This window comes from Strix uralensis, chromosome 4 (genome assembly GCF_047716275.1).
Source record: "Strix uralensis isolate ZFMK-TIS-50842 chromosome 4, bStrUra1, whole genome shotgun sequence".
Lineage (NCBI taxonomy): Eukaryota > Metazoa > Chordata > Aves > Strigiformes > Strigidae > Strix > Strix uralensis.
This window is the reverse complement of record NC_133975.1, coordinates 121,185,933-121,208,418: the sequence shown is the minus strand read 5'-3', so window position 1 is coordinate 121,208,418 and position 22,486 is coordinate 121,185,933. Positions and strand designations below refer to the sequence as shown.

General features: G+C 41.6%; 1 protein-coding gene across 16 annotated transcripts in view; it reads right to left on the bottom strand.

Moving 5' to 3' along the window:
• Positions 1–21,937, bottom strand: part of TRAF3 (TNF receptor associated factor 3) — a 74,006-nt gene extending 52,069 nt beyond the window's left edge. For 8 of the 16 annotated variants that reach the window (XR_012628976.1, XM_074868821.1, XM_074868820.1 and 5 more), the window contains exons 1-4: positions 21,777–21,937; positions 21,319–21,456; positions 20,583–20,638; positions 4,409–4,548 (exon numbers count right to left, since the gene is read on the bottom strand). The gene's annotated coding sequence lies outside the window, so the exon portion shown is untranslated. Of the gene's footprint in view, positions 1–264; positions 280–2,135; positions 2,235–4,408; positions 4,549–20,582; positions 20,639–21,318; positions 21,457–21,776 lie in introns of those variants that run through there. The other 8 variants (XM_074868828.1, XM_074868827.1, XM_074868825.1 and 5 more) reach the window with 7 other exon arrangements.
• Positions 21,938–22,486: the final 549 nt, after the last annotated feature.

Sequence of the window (22,486 nt, the reverse complement as noted above, 5' to 3'; positions counted from 1 at the left end):
AATTCCTTATTATGTTGGATAACCACAGTGAAAGCTGACTCCAGAAAAGTATTTTAATACATATGAAGTACAAATAACTGTTTGTCAACTTTAATATACTAGATAATTCAGGGAATTTATTATAATGAATTTCAAGGAGTTACAAGCAATAAAAAAGGTAATCAGAACTTCTACTTTCCAACAGAACAGTTATTGTTGCATGCTACAACATGCAGAAATTACTTCTATTATCCTTTATGGGTTAGGCAACAAAAAGTACCTTACCTTATTCTCCACCGTCTGAGCCCAGAGGATTAAAAACAAAAGTATTAGCCAGAAACAGCAAGTGTTGCATATCAAGAAAAAAATCAATCCACTGCATCAATAAACCTAATGGCTGTCTGGCATGCCATGCACACACTAGGGACACTTGATGAAAACTTATCCCCATCCTTTTCTTGCAAGCAGTCAGATCTCCAAATAGGAAACCTGAAGGCAGCTGTTCGTTACCTCCTGCTTCAAAATGCAGATCTCAGCAACACAACACTGCAAGAGGAGCCACCCTAGCTTGATTTTCCCTCCTAGTAATTCCCTCCTTGCCAATTACTGCACTGCAGTCTTTCTGAGAGCTATGCAAAATACAAAACAGAGGAGGAATGAAAAGAGCCCAGGAAAGAAACACAGTTACAGAAGAGTTTGTCCAACTCATGTCTTAATTGTGGGCTGAAAGGAATAAACTGCAGCGTGGATTCTCTCTGCTGTTTCTCCTCATGTTCCCGCCTTTCTTTTCATTTTCCATTGAATAATTTTTGGATTTTACTTTGTGGCAAAACTAGAAGGAATTGGGGAATAAAGAGAGATGAACAATTTTTTTAAATGTTTAAGTTGTTTTTTGTATTTAGTGACTTTATTGTTTATAAGTTATACTAAAGCTACCTTTTGGTCTCATAACCACTAATATTTAAAGGCTTGAAAAAGTAAAGAAAAAAGTATTTTGTTTGGGGTGTTTGGGGGTTTTCTGGGGTTTGGGGGAGCAGGGTGCTGATGGGTTGTATGCTTTTGCTGCTTAAATCAGGCATTTTAGTCAATTAACTATTTTACCACTTGGATGCTTTCCCTATACAATTAAAACTGCGTGATTACACAGCAGCAGCATTTGCGAGGCAAATGCCCAGCAGGAGTATTTGTAATTATTTCCCAAGTGCTCCACAACAGCAGCTAAAGAATACATCCAAATATTAAAGAAGCTTTCACACAAGGGTTGAGGCTGGAACAGACATCTAGAGATCGTCTAGTGCAACCCCCCCCCTCAAGCAGGGTCAGCTAGAGCCAGCTGCTCAGAACAGTGTCCCATCAGGTTTTGAGTATCTGCACAGAGAGCAACTCTACTACAACTCTGGGCAACCTGTTGCAGTGTTTGAGCACCCCCACAGTCAAAGTTTTTCTTGAGTTCAGATGGAAATTTATGTTTTTTTGATTTATGCCCATTGTGCCCTTGTACACTAGAAGTCTAATTTATACTGGGGTTAGCTTTTCTTTTTTTCCCTTCCCCCGCCCTCACTTCTTCATTCCCCACAGCTGCATTTAAGAGCAAAGGGAGCAACAATGAGCTCTCAGTGTCAATCAGCCAGTTGCTGGCTCATTTGCAACAATAGGCTCATCACTGCTCTCCACCCCTCCCTTCCCTCTCCATCCTTCTGAGCAAGGCCCAAGGCCAGATCTTTTAGCCCACAGCAGCCCAGCTGCCTGCCATCAGCAACCTATTATTCCTTGAGATCCATGTCCTCCTTGGGGGAAGATCCTGCCCAGTCTTCTCTGGTTTGGCCTCACTGGAATATTAGGCAGGACTTGAACACATGCTGACAATGACATGGAAAGCTCAGAAGCCTCCAGCTGCTCTTCAGCACCTCCCTACCTTCTGCTGCAGCCCCCCAGGAGAAGGGGCAGTAGCCAGCATTCAGAGCACCTTACATGGGGATAAGCAGAAAGGAAATGGGAGAGTTTGGAGGTAGTAGATGCATCCTTTTGGGTTTTGGCTCACAGCAGTGAAAAGGCTGGTTGTTTTTAGTGATATGTTTCAACAAGGTTTATGTTGGCCTTTTAAAGAAAAAATAACAGGCAACATAGGTACAGACTCACAGATACAATGAACATACCTACTACCCACTCTGCCACCCATAGTGGGGAGAAAGATTCATTTCTCACAGCTGTGCACAAGTCCTTTGCTTACTCTTCACAGGTGCTCCTGAGTTTCCATGCACTAAACCAGCAGTTTTACAATTATTTTTTTCTTTTCTAACATGGCTTAGTTAAAATTGAAATTCCTGTAATGGACAACATATACTCAGTTTAGGCTCCCAAACAAAGTTTTGGTTAGTTTTAAGTGTGTCTCTACTAAAAATAATTTATTTAACACTAAAGGTCATCTTCAGTTTCAAATCTCTTCCCTGGTTTGCAGACCAAACATCACATACCACATTTAAAAAAATATGATAATGAATTTGAAAAGAGGAAAGGCCTATTGGCTTTGAAACAGAAAAAAATCAGAAGAGCTATCAGAGACTTTCTGCATGACTTAGAGCACTTCTGTACATTTCTATTCTCTTTCATTGAGGAACAGATATAATGCCTCCTTTCTCTGATCTTACCTGGACACCTACCAAGTTCCCATCTCTTCACATACTTGTATACATATTACCTTGTATAAAAGGACTTCGGTCTTAAGCTGGGAACTGCCAAAAGTGAAAAAATAACTAGAAATAAGGAACACAAAAACATAATTATATCTTGGTAAAGTTGGGGGGAAGAAGGACCAAAAATATCCCTTTCCCCTAAAAACATAACATAACTGGTAAAATAAGATCTTTAAATATTTTTCAGTTTCTGCAGTTAGTCTAAAACTAGCACCTTAACAATACTTTTTAACCTGTTTTGCTTCAGGACACTGAGAATGACTTGAAGACAGGCACATTCAGCCAAGTTACTTTCTGGCTGGAATTCACACACTATCAAGGATGCACACCGCATTTCTTAGGAAAAAAAACCGCCTAGCACTAAGTAAGAGGACGGGGCCAAGAAATAAAATCTTAGAGAAAGATAGCAAGTCTGCTTCATAAATTGTTCAAGGTCCCATGTATTCTTGGTGGGAGGGTAAGACAGAGAAAAGGCCAAGATAGTATTCAGTCATTCCAGCAGACTGTTTCCTCTTCCTTCACCCTTCAGGCGCTACATCTAGATCACAACCTAGAAAGGACCTGTTATACTGTTATGTGAACCTACAAAAAGAACTTACTGTGACAAGAACATGAACTTCTGTGTATAAACAGCATCATTAATTCACATAATTTATTACTTACACTAAATTGTTAGTCATAGTGCTTAATCTATTGTCTAGTGTTATTGTAGCAAAAAGCTTATTTTTACCACTTTACCACACAAAATTTTGAAAGATCCTCTCTACCTTCCAGCTTTATAAAGCTGCACCTGCTCTGAGGAACAGGCCACAGAGTAGCCCCAGAGCATCACCTACTGCTGCTCTTCAAAGACACAACCGCTATCACTTACCTGAAGGATTGAGGAATTTCCTATGTTCATGTCAAGAAGTTGAAAAGAGCCTGCTTCACTTTTTTTAATCCATTCCTAATTTACAGCTTAAACTGAAGGCAAAGATGACTACTAACTTTTTTGTAGAAGCATTAATTCTTTTCAAAGTCCAGAAAAAGTAGAGTGGAATAAGGAAGAAAAGCACAACCTCAAACTCATCTAAGGTACTATTCTAAAAGATTCAGGATGTTTTCTCCTCTTGCAACTAAGGTATAATGTAGTTTCCCAAATCAGGTTGTGGCTGACTGAGGAAGCTGGCTAACACCTATGAGTTCTAATCTTATTTTTAAGCTATTTGAAATAAAAAAAAATAATAATCTTTCCCTCAGATGTTTAATGAAATGGAGATAATAATATGCTTACCTTCCTTGCAAATACAACAGAACTGATAAAATAAACCAAAAATAAACAAACAAGCCTCCATATACTATCAAGCAACTTAATTCCATCAGGCAAAGAGTGCAGAAGAACTTGCTAAATAGTCCATTGTGATTGTGTGGAAGACCAAACAAGAAAGAGCAAGGCTATAAGAGGGTTTACTTACAGAAATAAGAATGAAACTTGTTTGACTTTTGAGGTAACACCCTCATTCATAACTAAAGCAAGTCCAGGCACTGAAGATGATTTGTAAAATTAGTACCATCAACTTAGAGATGTGAAAACACAAAGGAGAACAAGGTACTTTACAGTTTCATGCAATGATACGAGTACTACTTCTACCAAAGGAAAAAAAAACCTACAAAAAATCCCAGCTCACAACTGTCATGAGGCTTCTAAATGCACATATCACAAAAATATATACAGCAGAAGAATTGTTGTTACCTACCTGTTCACATGAAAAAAATTCACAACCCAAACCACAGTGACACACAAGACTGCAGTCTGTGCTTCCAATGGATTAATATATTGTCTCCCACTGCTGAGAGCTGGTCTTGATTCAGTTTAAGCCTAAGTACTCAGGCTTTCCTGCCGGGAAACAAACAAGTAAAGTCGGTTTCAAGCATCTCCTATTAATATACAGAAACAATTCTCACAAGCCTCAAGGCAGAAAAGAGAAATAGTAGGTTAAGGTTCCACAAAACCATAACAAACTACAGCAAATCAAAAAGCTGCACTGAGATTTATTAGTTCACTAGAAAATTCATTACAAAAGTCTATTTACTTCATGAAGGAAGTCACCCCTAGCACCAGTTAAGTGAGTCAAGCTAATCTGCAAGAATGTTTTACATAATGGGAAAATTTTTATTGGCCAGAGGTTCACAGTGTTCTTACATTTCCAGAAACTGCAGATGTAAAGATACTTCTGTTAACCTAAACCAAAACCAAGAAAAGAAACTATCTGAGATGCATGCTCCATTTCACAACAGAGGTCTAATTTTACTAGCTACTGTACTTCAACCTATTCAGCATAGGAAAGATTTACACTCTGATACAAAAGGAAGGAAGCATGAACACTGAAAACACAGGTAGTTTTAATACTACCGCCAAATGGTATTAAAACGTATTGGCTAGCACATTGCCACCATCTCTGAACTGTGATACTGAGAACTGAAGTAGTTTAAGCTACCAGTTTTATTCTTGTAGAAAATTAGTACTAGTGAAACAGCCGGAATGGATTTACAAGAAAGCACGATACCATCTTATTTCTTCCATTTTCACTTTCCTGTGAAATAAAAGCTAACAAGAGAGCCAAGAATCCCTGCAGACCACAGTAACGAACTGAAAGGTGTTCTTTCCTTCTTTTGGCAACGAAAATACACTGCAACATGACTATCATATAAAATCCACTTCACTCGAAGTAGCTTGAATGAAAGAATCTCCTCAGTTTTCAGAGGGCTGATAACAGCTTAAGAATTATATATAAAATCAAAAGTAAATTCAAAACATTTCAAAGCTCAAATATTACTCCCCTTATTCTGCTAAAAATGATCAATTAAATACATATTGTTCAGATTATATTTTAGTTGCTGCTTTTAAAATATTTTTAATGATACCTAAGAGTAGGTCTATGTTTTTAATTACACAACTTTTGAAATTGAATATTTTGAATTAATGCTATGGATCGTTAAGTGCACAAGTATTGGGATTCGAGCTCTAAAACAGACTTCAAATTACAAAACTGATCATGAAATAAACCCTACTATGTAAAGTCTCAAAAGTGTAAAGACCACATTTGTTTTAGTACTGAAGAAGTACAACTGTTACCATTACTGTGTAATACAACTTTCCTAACAGGCCACAAGGCATTCGGGGCCAGGGGGGTGGGGAAGTTTAGAAGCCCAAATTCAGAGGGTTAAATTCATCACCTTTTTTGCTCCATAATGCAATATATGAACGAGTGTTTCTGTGGTCCTTTTCTTATTCTGTTTTTGGTGATGCAAATCCTTCAGAAAGGTTTCTGTCCTGAAACATTCTTTCCACTCCACAGTACATTAAGACATCCTATCTCACTTTTCTTCTCATAGACAATTTACCCATGTATTTGCCAGCAAAAGCCGTATCTGTGATTATGTGAGTTTTATCTTCATTGATGATAACAGAAGAATGAATGAAAAAGGCTTCTGACTCCAGTAACTATATGCTCCTTTTTAAATTGAAACCTAGTTTTAACGGGGTTGTCTCCACTGCACGACAGAACCAACTTGTAGTTATGGAGAAAAGGGAAAAAAAAAAAGTAAAGCATGTTTCCTTCTATTATCAGGGGATGTACTCATTCATTTTAAGGCCTAAATTCTACCCCTGGAGCATACAGACCAAGACCAGCGATACAGCTGTACTGCCTGAGTAAAAAGCAACATCTCCATGTTGTAATGACCAAAGCAATCTCTGGGAACCATCCTGAGGACCCAAAGGTGTCCACCAGTTCACACAGAAAGCAGACACTAGCAAAGTTTAAGTTCCCCAGGATAGCTAAACACTTCTCCTCACCTGCAACTACACTTTTCTTGTCAGTCCTGACAGCGCTATACTTACATGGACTTCATCATCTTTATCCACATATTGAATACCAGTCCTCACCCTCCATGAACTTGCAGGCTGCTCTCCCTGTATGCCTTATCAAAAAACCACAGCCAGAACAATATTGGTTTTGTGGTCTGCCTTAGGTTTTCCACCTAAGGCAATTGCTACACTTCAAATCACAAGAGTAAGCACAGTTCTTCCTAGAGCATTAGACATCTAGAAATCATGCTGGAGCAAGCTTAACCTGCTGTTTTGCAAGATGGCCCTACAGAGATCAGAATCCTTGAAGCTACTGTCATAAGCTTAAGTCACAAGATGAAAACAATTTCCTCAATTCAGATAGGAATATAATGCTACACAGGCTTCAGTAGTTCTTGTCTCATGCTGTATCTCCATGTGGTTCAGGGAAGGACCTCAGTACAGTAATAGAAAACACACAATGAAAAATTTAAAAAAAAAAAAAAGACAGAAACCAAAAAACTGGATCAGAGGCAAAGGATAGATTAAAAAAAATAATCCTTGCAGCAGCAACAAACAGCTGTGCTCTAGTCTACAGTCCAGCCCCTGATCTAGTCCTCTGGTGACTGGAAGAAAAGAGAACATGAAGACAGAGTGACACTACACACTGGAAAGACTCTCTTTTTTCTGTAATGGAGACTCTCCTTCCACAGACCTCTGCTTGTGGACATAAGAAGATAAAGACCCTGTATCACTGTTTAAGAACACTTAAGAGTTCTCTCCTCACATATTGACTTCCCAGACTTTATACACTCAGTCCGACGATCCACAAGTCAGAGTATGGACTGAATACAACCCTGAAGCCTTCTGTGTTTAGACAACCACCAGAAACAATTACATTTGGGCAAATTGCAGACAATGGTATTACTGATTTAAAATATGTAACATTTTAACATCTATTTCCCCTAGGCATTTTTACCTCATTCAGTATTGGTAGTAGGTCAGTTTTATCAGTTAGCATAATCCTGAAAAGTCATCAGCCTGACACCAATTCTCATCCTGACTGCTTTTTCAAAGTTAGTTAATTTGGACTGTCTAACTAGTTCTGCCACAGCCATAGCAAAGCTGCGATACTGTCACAAAGACAAATGACCACACCCCCTCAGGGGTCAGTATTGGGACTGGCACTCTAACATCTGTCGGTGACATGGACAGTGGGATCGAGTGCACCCTCCGCAAGTCTGCCAATGACACCAAGCCGTGTGCTGCTGTTGACATGCTGGAGGGGAGGGATGTGCCATCCAGAGGGACCTGGACAGGCTGGAGAGGTGGGCCCGTGCAAACCTCATGAAGTTCAACAAGGCCAAGTGCAAGGTCCTGCACATGGGTCGGGGCAATCCCAAGCACAAATACAGGCTGGGCAGAGAATAGACTGAGAGCAGCCCTCAGGAGAAAGACCTGGGGGGTGCTGGTTAACAAGAAGCCCAACATGATGCGGCAATGTGTATCTGCAGTCCAGAAAGTCAACTGCATCCTGGGCTACATCAAGAGAAATGTGGCCAGCAGGTCAAGGGAGGTGATTCTCCACCCGTACTCTGCTCTTGAGAGACTTCACCTGGAGTACTGTGTCCAGCTCTGGGGCCCCCAACATAAGAAGGACATGGACCTGCTCAAGTAGGTCCAGAGGAGGCCACGAAGATGATCAAGGGACTGGAGCACCTCCCTTATGAGGACAGGCTGAGAGAGTTGGGGCTGTTCAGCCTGGAGAAGAGAGGGCTCTGGGGAGACCTTATAGCAGCCTTCTAGTACCTAAAGAGGGCCTACAAGAAAGCTGGGGAGGGAACTTTTTACAAGGGCATGTAGTGATAGGACAAGGGGTAATGGCTTTAAACTAAAAGAGGGTAAATTTAGATTAGATATAAGGAAGATGTTCTTCACAGTGAGGGTGGTGAGGCACTGGAACAGGTTGCCCAGAGAAGCTGTGGCTGCCCCCTCCCTGGCAGCGTTCAAGGCCAGGCTGGATGGGACTTTGAGCAACCTGGTCTAGCGGAAGGTGTCCCTGCCCATGGCAGGGGGGTTGGAACTACATGATCTTTAAGGTCCCTTCCACCCAAACCATTCTAGTATTCTTTGAGTATCTGCAGAAAAAATGACCCAGTCACCACTTAGTCTCATCCTAGTTACTGAAAATAGATTAAAATCCTATGTTAGCTTAGGCAATGGAAGCTGAACTCTTCTGTACAGGCATTATACACCGGGCTCTTTATTCTTGCAATGAACATCCGGATATGTAAGGTAGTTTCACCAGAAGCTTTAAGGAAACAGCATCTCAGAAGTCACTTGTATGCAAACATTAAAGGCTTCTTAATAACATTTCTATTTACAGGAAAATTAGTAGAGACCAGAAGAACAAAGAGACAACAGCAGTTTCAGGTGAGTATCATACGGGCTTAGGGAGCTCTAACAGGGAATAAGGCCATATAGAAACATATATTATTAAAATGCTCTTTAAACACTGTTGTTTTCATTTTACTTATTATATGTAATACCTGGCAATAGTCTCTGATGCTTGAGCCCTGGTGACTAACTACAGCCATTAAGATATTGATACATCTTTATTTGGCCTTCCCACCTCTTCCTTGGAATTTACTATGCTTGTGGTAGTAAAAAAAAAAAAAAAAAGAAAACAAACCCACAAAACCATGGCTCCTTGTTTTTTACAGTTCAATTCACATCATACAACATAAAACTTGTGTTTGCTGGTGGTTTAAACACTACCCAAGGTACAATGCGAGTTCCAGCACACTGCAGTTCTGGGTCTACTCTAAGAGAGGCAGAAATAGCAACACTGAAATGAAACTGTGTAATGCCATCAAGACTGGCACACTGCGTCTAGTCTTAACATCAGATTCGGGCATTTCATTTAAGACAATGTATGAGGCTGTAGGCCAAGTACTTTGAAGCTCAATGACATCTTGAATTGGATTCAGTATTTGAAATCAGGTGAACAAGAGAAACTAAAGCTGCATCCTTGGTTGTGAGAAAAATGTAGGCCATACGAAAACTTAAGAGCAGGGAGCTAACAGATGCCACTGACCCCATCAAGGCCTGTTCATTTTGAACTGGAGTTATGTTCTCCAGAATACTTACAGGGGTTCCCAGTTTGGTATCTGTTTGCAAACGTACTAAATTTGTTCTCTATAATCAGTCCTTAAAGTCATTGTTGGGAAATTTTAACTATCTCAGGAGCCAAAACTGATGCCTAGGCAGTATCACCTGAGATGATGACAGCTGCCTGCGTATTCCTGTTCACTTTTCCAATCCATTGCATGCTACCCTTGCAGCCATATCCTTTAAACCAGACTGTTTCTCCTCAGTCCCCTAGACCCTTAATCTAAGGACACAGAAAGAACTGTGATAAAATACTATGGAGAAATTTCTAATGGCCCTTACCATCATTCGGTTACCCTGCAGATGTTGTTTATAAACAAAACATTTATTCTTACTTTTCTGGAAAATAAATTTCATTACTCAGTTTCACATTACTCCTGTCACAGAAAACAAATCACAAGATCAAATACAAAAACCTTTTTGAAGTGCATTTAACCTCAACTAACCCAAACAGCTGTGAAAGAGTTAACAGCTAACTGGGTTATGCATTATATCAGTTGTTTTTTCTAAAGAAGATAGACAAAGAATAATTAGTTCATTTCTCTTGGCATCAACTTTTGTCACTTTTCCCTCCATATTGGCTACTGGAACAATATCCTCTTACTGCTCAAGACCACATGAAGAACATCTTCTTGTTATCCTTTTATCTCCCATGTTAGTTTGATACTGTTTTATGGCTCAAACACTCCAATCTTCTTTCTACACACCTGTGCCATTCTTTCTTACTCATCTTTAACACTGTTACCTAAATTCATATAATTTCTTCTCAAATTTCAAATCATTAGCAATGTATTAATTTAGCCAAAGCTGTCTGTTGCTATGTGTCAGTGCAAAAGAAAGTAAAAATTACTAATTCACACTTGTTCCCTTAAAGGAAGATAATTTTAACCGAATTCCTTAGATCCAGGCTTCCTATGGCACCTTACCTACAAATCTTCTGAATTCTTGTTGTCTTTATTTTGCTGTCCTTCTCTATTTTGCTCTTCTCCCTCCTTCACTTCTTAGAAATACTGAATTTTATCAGTTCAAGTTAATCTTTCACAAGCTGCCTTCTTCTTCCATCTTTTTAATCAGCTCCTTCTTCTCTTGGTCAACGTTAAATCAAGACAAGCATCCATATTTATTATCAAGAGCCTTCCCATACATCAAAAAATTCTTGCATACAAATGTATGTCCCACACACCTTTCTCAAAAGATACCTGTGCAAATAAAATCCTTCATTTACAACAAATCTCACGTTTGATTGTTTATTATTTTTTAAAAACAGAAATAAGCTTCACCATCCCTCCACCCATTTTTGGTATGTCTATCACAATACTGCTCTTCCCACTCCCTAGACCTCCCCTCATTACCTTCTTCACCTAAAAATACACATCCTTAATACACAATACATTATCATTTCTTCCTTGACTGTCCTTGCTATGCCCTCTCTGATCAACATTCCTGAGGGATATGCTGTTGATGCCATTTTGGTTGTAGGAGCAACAGTTATTCCTTGATCTGGAATCTAAGTGCAGCAAAATACAATGACAAATCCTGTTAATTGCCAAGTCTTAGCCTGTAAACACAAAGGTAGTCTCCTAACCAGTTGAAAGTCAAGGTCGGAGGGAAGAAGCAAGGCTAGGTTTTGCTAATATTTAAGTATCTATTAATAGGGCCCAGAATACTATCACCCTTCTGTCTATACACTATCCTATGGCAATGTTAGAATTAAGGCTTTCTGTTCAAGGTGACCAAACATGACTTTCTTTCTGCCCAATTCATTTCCACCTTTGGTTTTAGCCTCACTTAGCAAGCCAATCACGTAACTGAGGAATAGGAAGTTCATATTTGATGTGAAGTTGTGTGGCTGGATGACATTATAACCGCTATCTTTTAATTGCCCCTTTAAGGGTTGCTATTAGCAAGCTGTAAGTTATTATTAGCAAACTGATAAAACACTAATGGCCAAGTTCTCTCACACAACGGCTTGTCCATTTCTCCAGTTATCATATAACTGATAACTTTTCCTATTTGAGTTATTCCAAAATGGATGATTAAGACCAATGACTATCATCCCTCTACCTATTACTTCAACGTGCTAGATTCTGGGCAACTAACAGCACCTGGCAATCACACATTTTAAGCCTGGTCAAGGTTAGAAAGTCCACAAGGATTTTTGCAAACTTCTCAATTTCTTTTTTTGAAAACAGAAAATTACACGTGAAGTCCCGTGGCTGCTGCACACCACTTTAACAGCTGTTAAACTCAGACCAAGTCTGTTAAGCCAGGCTTCCCGCTGCTGGATCCAAAATTATTTAAACTTTCCAGCCCCAAGATGTAGATTTTTGCTAAGCTACTACTTCTTCAAAGGAAAAAAAAAAAAAAAAAAAATCTTTGTTTCTTGAGAAAGATTTTGTCTCTTACATTTCTTGCTCAGTGCTATTTAATGCTACTAAAATGTTTTGCTAGCTCATCAGTTACCTTGATTCTTTAAATCACACTAAAAATACTTCTACCTGTAATGAGAAGAGGGCTGTGGCTTCGTGAACCTAACCTGACTCACTCTATTGCTCTTGACCAACGCCATTTCTAAAAATGAGGGTTTTTTTCTACTTACAGCCCGATGGTATGGAAGATTCAAAGACCTCAGCAACCTTGTCTTGCTATCTTTGAAGGAGTCCTAACAGCAAGGAGTATTTAACAAATACATTTGCTAACGCACATTGTTTTATTTAATATGTATCTCAACTCTAAGTATTGTAGAGGGAGTCAGGTGTCCAATGACAGGTGTTTAGTACAATTTTAGATGCTCTAAAATATCCAAGATGTGTGCAGGACTGGAAGGTAAGAGTTTGGCCATATGAAAGACTGCACACTTTTGGAGCATCAACTTCAGACCATATGGGATCACCTACAGCATTTAAGGTGGCACTAAGCGTCTCTGTGTGTAGGCACCATCTTTGTTCCCCTAAGTTTTTCTAAAATCACTAGTCAGGGCTCAGGCAAAGGAATACTATCATCAGGTGTTAAAATACTGCTCTTTAAAAAGAAATGTTAGTAGGCAGGGGTCAACAAGAAGACAGGAACTCAAATACTAGACTCATGAGGGTGTTATTGCTGTAATGGTCAGTCTAATTAATTTTTAAATCGATTTTTAAATCAAGTACTTCTTAACACTGAATTTCTCTAATACTGCAGTATCCCCACCTACATGATAGCAAGGCATGAACATAACAGAGTCAACACTCAAACAGATGAGAGCTACAACAGAAGCAGCTGCTAAAATCTAAATCACTCATGCAAAAAGCATGATTTATTTCTTCCGTATCTCCTTCCCATGGAGCCAGCCTCTCTTTTTAGTATCTTTTCATCTCAAACAAACAAAAAAATCTTATCAAGTATTCTTGCCTTTGGAAAGTATTTTAATAAAGAGAAGTCCTTTTAAGAAAAAAAAAAAAAAAGAATACAGCCACCAAAACAGTTCTAGGCAGAAGCCTGCTTCCATTAGGTATATAAATATTTCAATCCCAGCAGCACCATCTAATGGAGAGCTCACCAATTTTTCCCCTTCTTTAACATGACAAACATTTTATTTTGGAGGTGTTAACAACTGATACTTTAACACATGGCCCATTTAAGACTCTATAAAAACTGATTAGCTACAAGAGAAGCCAAATCATTTCTCCACAGACAACAATCAGACAGCCCTTTTCTCCTCACAGACATTACATTCACACACAAATTCATTAAGTACAACAGAACGTTGGTTTAACCAGGAGATAAGATTTTAGTCAGAAGTACTTTTTAAAAAAAAAAAAACAAAAAAAACCCAAAACTAACACTATAAAGCAGCAATGCCAGCTTAAAAATACAGCTACCTTAAGCATATTTAAACTTTCCCACTGAAAGCAAAACAGATATGTCAGTACCTTTAAAGTGTAAGGCATAGGGACAAACCTGGACCTTAACCATAGCAACAGAAGTCACTACCTACACCTGCTTAAGAGGAAGGTAGGCATTCCAAGACATCTTCAGGTTGCACTTCTGCTACAAAACATACCATATATGGGAGATGGGTGGCAAATTATCGTAAGCATCAATAAAGCATGTAGCATGATGACTGTTGTCAGCTTCTACTATTTGTCTCATTAACATTTCCTCTTGCAGACAAACATGAAAGAACTTACAGATCTATAAGTAGTAGTATGTTCTTCCTATAAATCACAACATTGCAAGTAAGGGTTCAACTACTTTGAACTTTTCCAATTAACTCAGCATATGGACACTCTTGTTCTGGAATAATTGCCTTTTTATGTATAGCTCAAATGACTTTCAAAGTCTGTCTGCCCTGTCTCATGTCAGATGAGATTTACATTACAATACATTACAAACACCAAAAGTCTTAGTAAATAATTCTACAAAAATACAGCATCATACTTTTCCTACATGTACTAACAGCTTTATTTACACAAACAGGACAATTCCAAGCTTCTTCCTTGTTTATTTTGAGATAACCTCCTCAGCAAAAATATACAGAATGCAGTAGATGGTATTATCTGCTTGCCCTAAATCTTTCTTAAAAAACAAACAAAAAAACCCCCCAAAAAACAAACCACCCCACAGAAACAAAGCAAACAAAAAAAAACCCACACCAAAAAACCCACACACAACCAACCAACAGTAAATCCCCCAAAACTCCCTCAAAATCTTACTGGCCAAAATACTGAAAGTTGCATGTCTAAATGATTTCAAAATGAAAGTGAAGTTTTTAGGAATTTGTAAGAAGGGAAGAGGAATAAGGGAAATGTATGGTTCCATGTATTGAAAAATAGCTGATGAAGTACAACACACAAACAACAATAAACTTGTTTTATCTTCCTAGAGATTGCCAAGACCATTCTTCTACACACGCTCCAAAAGAGTGTCAAAATACCTTGCTATAACACAGATACAAAACCCCCTGCCAAACAGTAGGAGCAACACAACAGCAGTATCTACTAGATGAACTACAACAGAGGATCCATTGGTATTTCCATTACATACTGACACCATGGGTGAGTAGTAAGACATATTTGCTAATCTGAAATACAGCATGCTCAGGTTCTGTAGATAGAAACATGATTCAGCTCCTGATGGAAAACAGGCAGAGGAGATACTGCTGACTTCAAGTGATACTATGTATTATTAACTTCAAATGAAGTTCTCTCAAATCCTTGCTTTTTTCCCCTCCCAAAGCGCTGAGTTCTAGAAGGCAATGAAAATACTACTGCATCAAAGGGTTCCCAAAACGCTAGAGATGCACATATGCAAATCAGCAGCCTTCATTTATTTAGGTATCCAACTTCCTTCTACTCAAACCGTCGGCCAAATGGTAGCATTTTGAGAACATGTCATTTTACAACCACAAGCACTTTACCTTTGGCACCCATTGAATGGAGAACGTGTGTCCTAATCAGGTTCAACCACAACAGTCATAACAATAAAAACATTCCCAGGCAAAAGCACAATGCTCCTCTCTCAAGGATGTTGTGCTGAACAGAAAAGAGGACAGTGAAAAGGATGGAATGAGAGTGTAAGTGTAGATTTAAAAACATGTGTACTTCAGACAATAGTAGGGTACATTGTAGACCATCTTTAGTGACCTGGAAGACAAGAGCCTGTTAATTCACCTGGAGCGGGAAGTGGGGTAGGGAAGGAATCAAAAACGCAAGCAGCTACAGAGAGGTCAAAGAAAAGTGGATTTGCAGATAAAAATTATTAGCCAGAAGTGTGAAAGTAAGTACAAGTCTGGAAACAAGTATTTCAAGAGAAAAGCAATGTAAATGGAAGTAGGGAAAAGGGGAAAATGCAGTCACTTTGCTCAAGCACAAGGATAAAGACACCTTGGAATAAGAGTCATCCCTTAACAACTCTAAAATTACAAGAGATCTGACTGAAAGCAGTTCAAAATAAACCACTTCTCAAGCTGATTCCTCTGATTCTTAGAAATTAAAACCATTCATACAGTTTGGCCAAACAACTTAAGATAGAAGAGAAACACAGCATGGACAAGAGCATTCCATTAGTAGCTGAAGAGCATAAAATGCAGAAAGAAGAGTCACTTGGGATGGTTTAAAGGACATTAAAGCAAGAACAAGTTGAATGAAAATTGTAAGGCTATACTTCCTATGTAAAATCAAGACTTACATCTGCGAGCTATTAAGTTAGAAGCCACAACACTCAAGGAAACCAACTCTCAAAAGGTTCCTCTCTGTGGAAAGACAGAGAAGGCATAGTCACACTGGTACAGTACACAAGATCTCCATTATAAAAACCTCCGGTGATTGTTCCAATTACCTCCCTCTCTCAAGTACATGGATGAGCTTACAAAACGAAATCCATTCACATTGCCAAAAATTTGGTTTGAGCTGGGCTTTGCTGTTAGAAAGTTATTTTAGGCACACTTATCAAGTAAGCTGGTTCCATAGAACAAGAAAAAATTGTTACTTTTCTAGAACATCCAAGCAGAAAAGTTGGAAACAAGTACAAGTACCAGAACAGCTACCACTGACAAATTTTGTCATGTACACTCAGCTTCATATAGCACTGCATGTTTGCTGTATGCAACAATGGAAGAGTGTGAAGTAAATACTGCTTCCTGTCCCACGATGCTGACGGTGCAGAATGGCACAGCACTGCAGAGGAGACAGAACAGGATGCCTCTACACAGCACTTGCAATTTATTTCATTTATCAACAGATGACGCTTGTACTGCCCTGCTGGGTCTCAGCACCTCTTCACTTTTATATCCTCAGACTGTAGGAAAGCATCACTATTCCCATTTTATTACAGGCCAGGAAAATGGTTTGTATATGGAGCCAGACACACATAAGCCACTAGCTGCATCAAAGTTATTCTCAGAACTCCCAGTCAGCCACCACCTAACCCAAACAGCACCCAGGTACCAGTACTCTCTTCTTCTCCGGCTTCTTCTTCTATGGTTAAGGAAATGTCTGTCTTGACAAGGCTGATCACCTCAGCAAGCATCTCAACATCAAGTTCTAATGCACCAGAAAGCAATAAACAGAACAGCAGTGGAAGAAACATCAGCAGACTCTATGTCTTGCCTCATCCTGGTAATTGTCCTAACCACTTGACAGACATCATGCTTCCTCTTGCTCTTGTTTCTCAGGCACACTGAGTTTTGATTATTCCTGGCATAGCAGAAGAGTTTCAAGAGAAGGAAGTGACACTACTCTTAACTGGCCTGTGGCTTGATGATGAGAATACTCCCCAGGGAAGTAGGAAACTTGGACTGGAATCCCCCTTCTGCCCCTGGGACTCGGGCATGATGTCACATCACTCCATGCTGCAAAGCCCCTTGTCGGTCTGCCCCTAACTGAATGACTTACAGTACGCACATCTACAGGAACAAAAAAAACCACCAGCTTCCAGGTCTCCTAGATTTTATACTGATATCTTCAATAGACCATCTTCTCTTTCTTGATAGATGTCAAAGCTTGCAGGAATGAAGTGGCAGCCAGGAAGGCACGACTTATCTTACAGTAGCATCTGCAACATGCTTTTCAAGACAGATCAAATCAAAATAACTCTTTTTGCTAGACGCCTAAGAAAGCTGTAAAGACTCATGGCATTTGAGCTTGTCTTGAGTGGGCCTATCTTTATGTGCAAAAAGATGTTTCTCCATTAATGCAGAAACCAGTCAGACAAAAGTTCAGTATTACTCCAAATGTTAAATTTTTCTAATTCTGAGCTTCCACACAGGCATCATTAAAGCATGTAAAACAAAAGCTTCATGACTTCACTAATGTTTTGGACTGATGCATTTGCTATGTATGTGAAAGGATATATTCACTTCAGAGCATTTAAACTATACTACAGAATTGTTAGCAATTTTCAACATTGTAAATAATCTACAGAATGTTTCCTCTATACATCAGAGAAATATATTTCATAAACAATCATTTTATGATACTATATAAAATAAAACTGGAACTATGAAACATTGCAACTTAAAGCATTCCTGCTATGCCCACTGCAGTTCTAATGCCTGCAATTTGCAAAAATTCAATCTTGATGTCAACATAGACAACACCTCAATTTTCAGTACAAGGAGGGAGCCAGGGATGAAGGCCATCACACATGTCCAATACTGAACTTCTGCATCCATGAACATGTTGAGACTTCACTTCCCATGGTGCCCTTGACTAGATGAACTGCAGGACTTGAAATTCTACTGAAAATCACACTTTACACATGCAGAGTAAAGCAGCAGGGAAGAACAACAGCATGGAAATCAAAGGCTTAACATTTTTTGGGGGGTGGAGAGGATTAGTGACCTACAGTTGTTGTATATAATTTTAGAGACACTTGCCCTGTTAACCTAGTTACAGTCAGCAGCAATTGAAGTCACAGTGGCAACGATATTTTGCTGTCAGTGCTTCAGTAGAAAGGATCTCCAGGAAGAAAACAAAAACATCCTCAAAGACCATATAAATATATATCTCAATATCACAGTTCCAAACACCAAACGATCTTTTGTCTTATTTTCTCCCCAAGTTCTAAGATCTTTCTACTGTATACTTTCCTTACTGATTTTCTAGGGGCTTTTTTGTCTTTATTTCCTTTTCTCTTCTTTCTCATTAGAAGAGAGCACCTCTTCCTACTTTGCAGACACCTAATGATCTTTCATTCTAAGTTGCCCCCCCTCTCCTCTCAATTTTGTAGTGCTTTCTCTTTCCACCTTAAAAACAAAAGGCATAGAAAAAATGAAATGTGTTTGTGATTTATCTAAACAAACATATGCTAACTTTAAACTATCCATTTATAAGGGTATGGGCTTCCAGTAGGCAGAGCTAGAAGACCAGTTATATTCTCTTTGCCAACCCTTCACTGCTGTAGTTTCTATGTCACCACTTCATCACCACAGGTTAAAAAGTGTAAGATAAAACCTAGCATGACTACAGCACTATCTCTTGTGCTACAATCACACCTTTATCCTGTTCCACAAAAACACACAACTCTCCCTCCCTTGGCTTCTTTTTCCCATACCACATCTTGACATCTCCAATTTCATTCTCTCCCACCACTTTTGGTGTTCCTGAGCCATATGCCAAAAATGCCAGGAGGTTTCAAATACAAGCATCGTATTCAGAAAGTACCCACCCACAGGCATTAAAAAAAAAAAAAAAAAAAGAAAAAATTAAGCCTTGGCAATTCTTTAAAGGAACTGTGCACAAGAGCACAGACATCTGAAACCAATGTGTAACGAGCAGTCTTCAGACATCATAAGATTCAGCACCTTCAATTAAGAAGCACTATTATAATAAAAAATTTAATGAAACCCAGTTATTGCATCATCTAAGATACCAGAGATCAAAACATATTATTCTTGCAATATCTATTCATACAAAGCCAGCTTAGGATATTGGAAGAGATTTAAGTCATTCCTATTTTTAAACAGCCTTTTCATCTGCAGAAGAACTATGATCATCTACTTATCAATGTATTTATGTTCCAGTGGTTTAACAACAAAAGTTTAAAATTAAGATTTCTGGTTTTTTATTTTTCAGCATTGCCATAGAACAGCTGGAATTCAGTATTGAAAAAACATGTTCCTCTTCTCTCACTTAAACTTTTTATTATGGACAAGAACAATGTAAAGATCTAAAATACAACAAGATCTTGAAATTATTTAGAAGACTGTATTAGCATGGACTGGTAAGACTTCATAAGGAATTTTTTGTCACGATGCTAACTACTGCCACCTTACACAGTTTTCCGAGGTACCAGCAGTAAATATGCTTACACGATGATCAAATTCTCTGAATCCATACAAGAATGGCTTCTCAAAATTGGTATAATCAAACTTAATTGCAGAAGGACTTCAGGAAAGCCTGAAGACTGAGCCATTTAGCACCCTCTTTTGATTAGAATTAATTTGCTTTGCTACTGAATGCACTTTACCTTTCTATATTCTAGGTCCAGCTATTATTGGAAGCGTCTCATCAAGGCATATTTCATTAAAACACCTACCATTTTCACGTTGGAACAAAGCAACTTTTATAACCCCATAGTGCTGCCTGCTTGCAATGCCCAAACTCATGATACATCAATGTTTCCGTTATCAAGCTTCATGACAAGGGGTTTCCCAGTTCAGCCATTAAAAAAAACCCCACTCTGATTCAGTCCAAACGATCAAGTATTTCAAAAACCCTCTCCCTAATCATAATAAATAACACTTACATCTACGTTAATGGATCACCATTTATAGACACTTTCAGACCAATGGCTCATTTTAAAGGATGACATGCGGTATATGCTATGATGTCTTTAAGTTCTAACTCTAACAATCAGTGGTGTCTTTAAATCCAGGCTTTTATGCAAGTCAGTAGCTGTTTTAAATACGGATTTTTACTAACTATTTCAAAATTAGACTATTTCATTTGTCTAAGCTAAATACCGCTAGTACACCTTCACATCATACACTAAACTCCTTTTCAGTCTATGAATGCAAGTTCAGATCAGTGCACAAGAATGCGACGTGCGTTCTACGGGACAAACCTGCAAGGAAAGACACACAGCTCTACTGAAGAAATAAAACCCGCATGAATTACAATATACAAGGCTGTTATATCTCAACAAGCTAGAGAAGTCACTGACCCAAGGAGACTGCAAATTTCAAATTGTATCATCGGAACTTCCCACATTTTATTACTACAGAAACAGAAAAAGATGAAAAACGTCCTAATGCATGGTAAAGATCCACACAGAGGTGCACATACAGTCTTCCACGTCACACACAAGCTCAGATCGGCAGAACATGCGATTACGTCTCTTAGCATCAATACCATTTCTCTTGTTTTTCCGCAGATAATTCAGATCTTGACACTTGAAGATACAAATAAATCAAGATGTAAATGCCTTACCTTCCTATTTTACAAGCCACTGCAGTTCTCAGATTATGAGTCAGTCATAGGTTCATCTGCAGAGGAATGACTCAGTATAAACTTTTAAACACTCGTTATTTTTTCTAACCTACAACGCGGTAATCCATTTAACATACTAAAACGCGGTGTCGCGAGTCAGCGCAGAAAATGAATGGCGTGAAAACAAACCACTTTTCTTTCCGCTCACGCCAGGCAGACGGGGCTTATAGCGCAGGGCCGCTGTAGGCAGACAGACTTTACACAAATATAACTCCTTCCGCACCGATCAGGGGCAGCTCCCTACCAACGGCACAGGATTCTCCCCGGCGGCGACCGCCCCGGTCCCCATCACCGGGAAGAAGCGGCCGCGGAGCGGAGCAGCGCGGAGCCGCCGCAGCGGGCTGGCTCGGGAGGCGCCGAGTTGCGGGGCCCCCGCGCCGGGCGCCCAGGCTCGGCGGCTGCCGGCAGTGCCCCTTTAAAGGCCGTCGGCCCGCCCCCAGCACCGCATATGGAGGGAGCCAGGAGCGGAGCGAGGCTTCTGCATTCAAACGACACATCAAACGCCGCAAGCGCCGCCGCACGGCCCCGCTCCGGCCTGCCGGCCTCGCCTCCCCGGCCCTCCCCGGCGCGCAGGCACACACACACCGCGGGGCGCAGGGCGGGGAAAGCCAGAGAGCGGGGGGGAGGGAGAGAGGGAGGGAGGGAGGCAGAAGTAAGTAAGTGAAAAGGGGGGCACCTGCAAAGCCCTGGAGTGCGAGTGCGTCCAAGCAGGCAGAGTCCACGCCGCCCCCGCCGCAGGCTGATCTATCCCCGGGCACCAGCCGCCGCCGAGGTCCCGGCAACAGGCTGCGGGTGAAGCGCGCTCGGCCCCTGCCTAGTAGCAGATGCCTCGTATCAGCGCCGCGCCGCCGCCTCGCCCCCCGCCGGCTCCGCGGGAGCGACCCCCCCCCCCCCGCGCACACACTCCCCCCCCGCCTCGCCCCGGCTCTCGCCGCCCGCCCAGCCCCGTCCCGTCCCTCCGCCCGGGGAGCCCGAGTGCGAGCAGGCGAGCCCGGCCGGTGCCGGAGCCCTGAGCGGGAGCCGCCGCCACGGCGGCGGTGAAGTGCTTCCCCCCCCTTCCCCATCCCCCCCGCCTCGGCCGCCGCACCGCGCCGCTCCCCGGAGCGCGCCGAGCCCCGCGGACGCCCGCCCTACCTGCGAGCGTGTGAGGGGAGCGGGGCGGCGGGCGCAGCTGGAGCCCGGCGAAGGCGACCGCCAGCCCGACGGAAAGTCCCTGCCGCTCTGCGCCGTCTCCCCCCGCCCCGCACTTCCTCTCCCGCCCGCTCAGGCTGGAAATCCCCGGCAAGCCCGCTGCTCTCCCGGCTCCTCCTCACACACCGAGGGGCGGGCCCGGCCCAGCCGCTCAACGCGCAGGCGGCTGCTGGGGGCCGGGCCTGCCCTGCCCGCCTGCCCCGGCTGCACCTGATGCCGCCGTTACACTCCCCCCCCCGCCCCCCGCCGCCGCCGCCGCCGCCGCGGGTGCAACCCGGGGTGAAGGGGCCCCGCGCTCCCCGCCCGGCAGACAGAGCCCGGTCCCGCCCGGCGGCTGCCGGCCCTCTGCGAGCGGCGAAGGAGGCGCGGGGCGGGCTGTGAGGAGACGGCGCGTCCCGCTGGGCCCGGGGGGGTAGCGGTGCCGAGGCTCGCCCCGCCGCCGCGGGGGCCCGGCCTGAGGGCGGGCGGTGCTTCGGCGGCCCGGCCGTTGGGACGCGGGGGGCAGGGCGCGGGGATGGCGGCGGGACGCGGGGCGCCGGCGGGGAGGGATCGGCGCGGCGGAGAGCCGCTTGATTCCCCTCTCCGCCCCGAGGGAGGTGCGAGCAACCCCGCACAAAGGGTCGCCTCGGCCACAATAGCCTGTATTAAAAAAA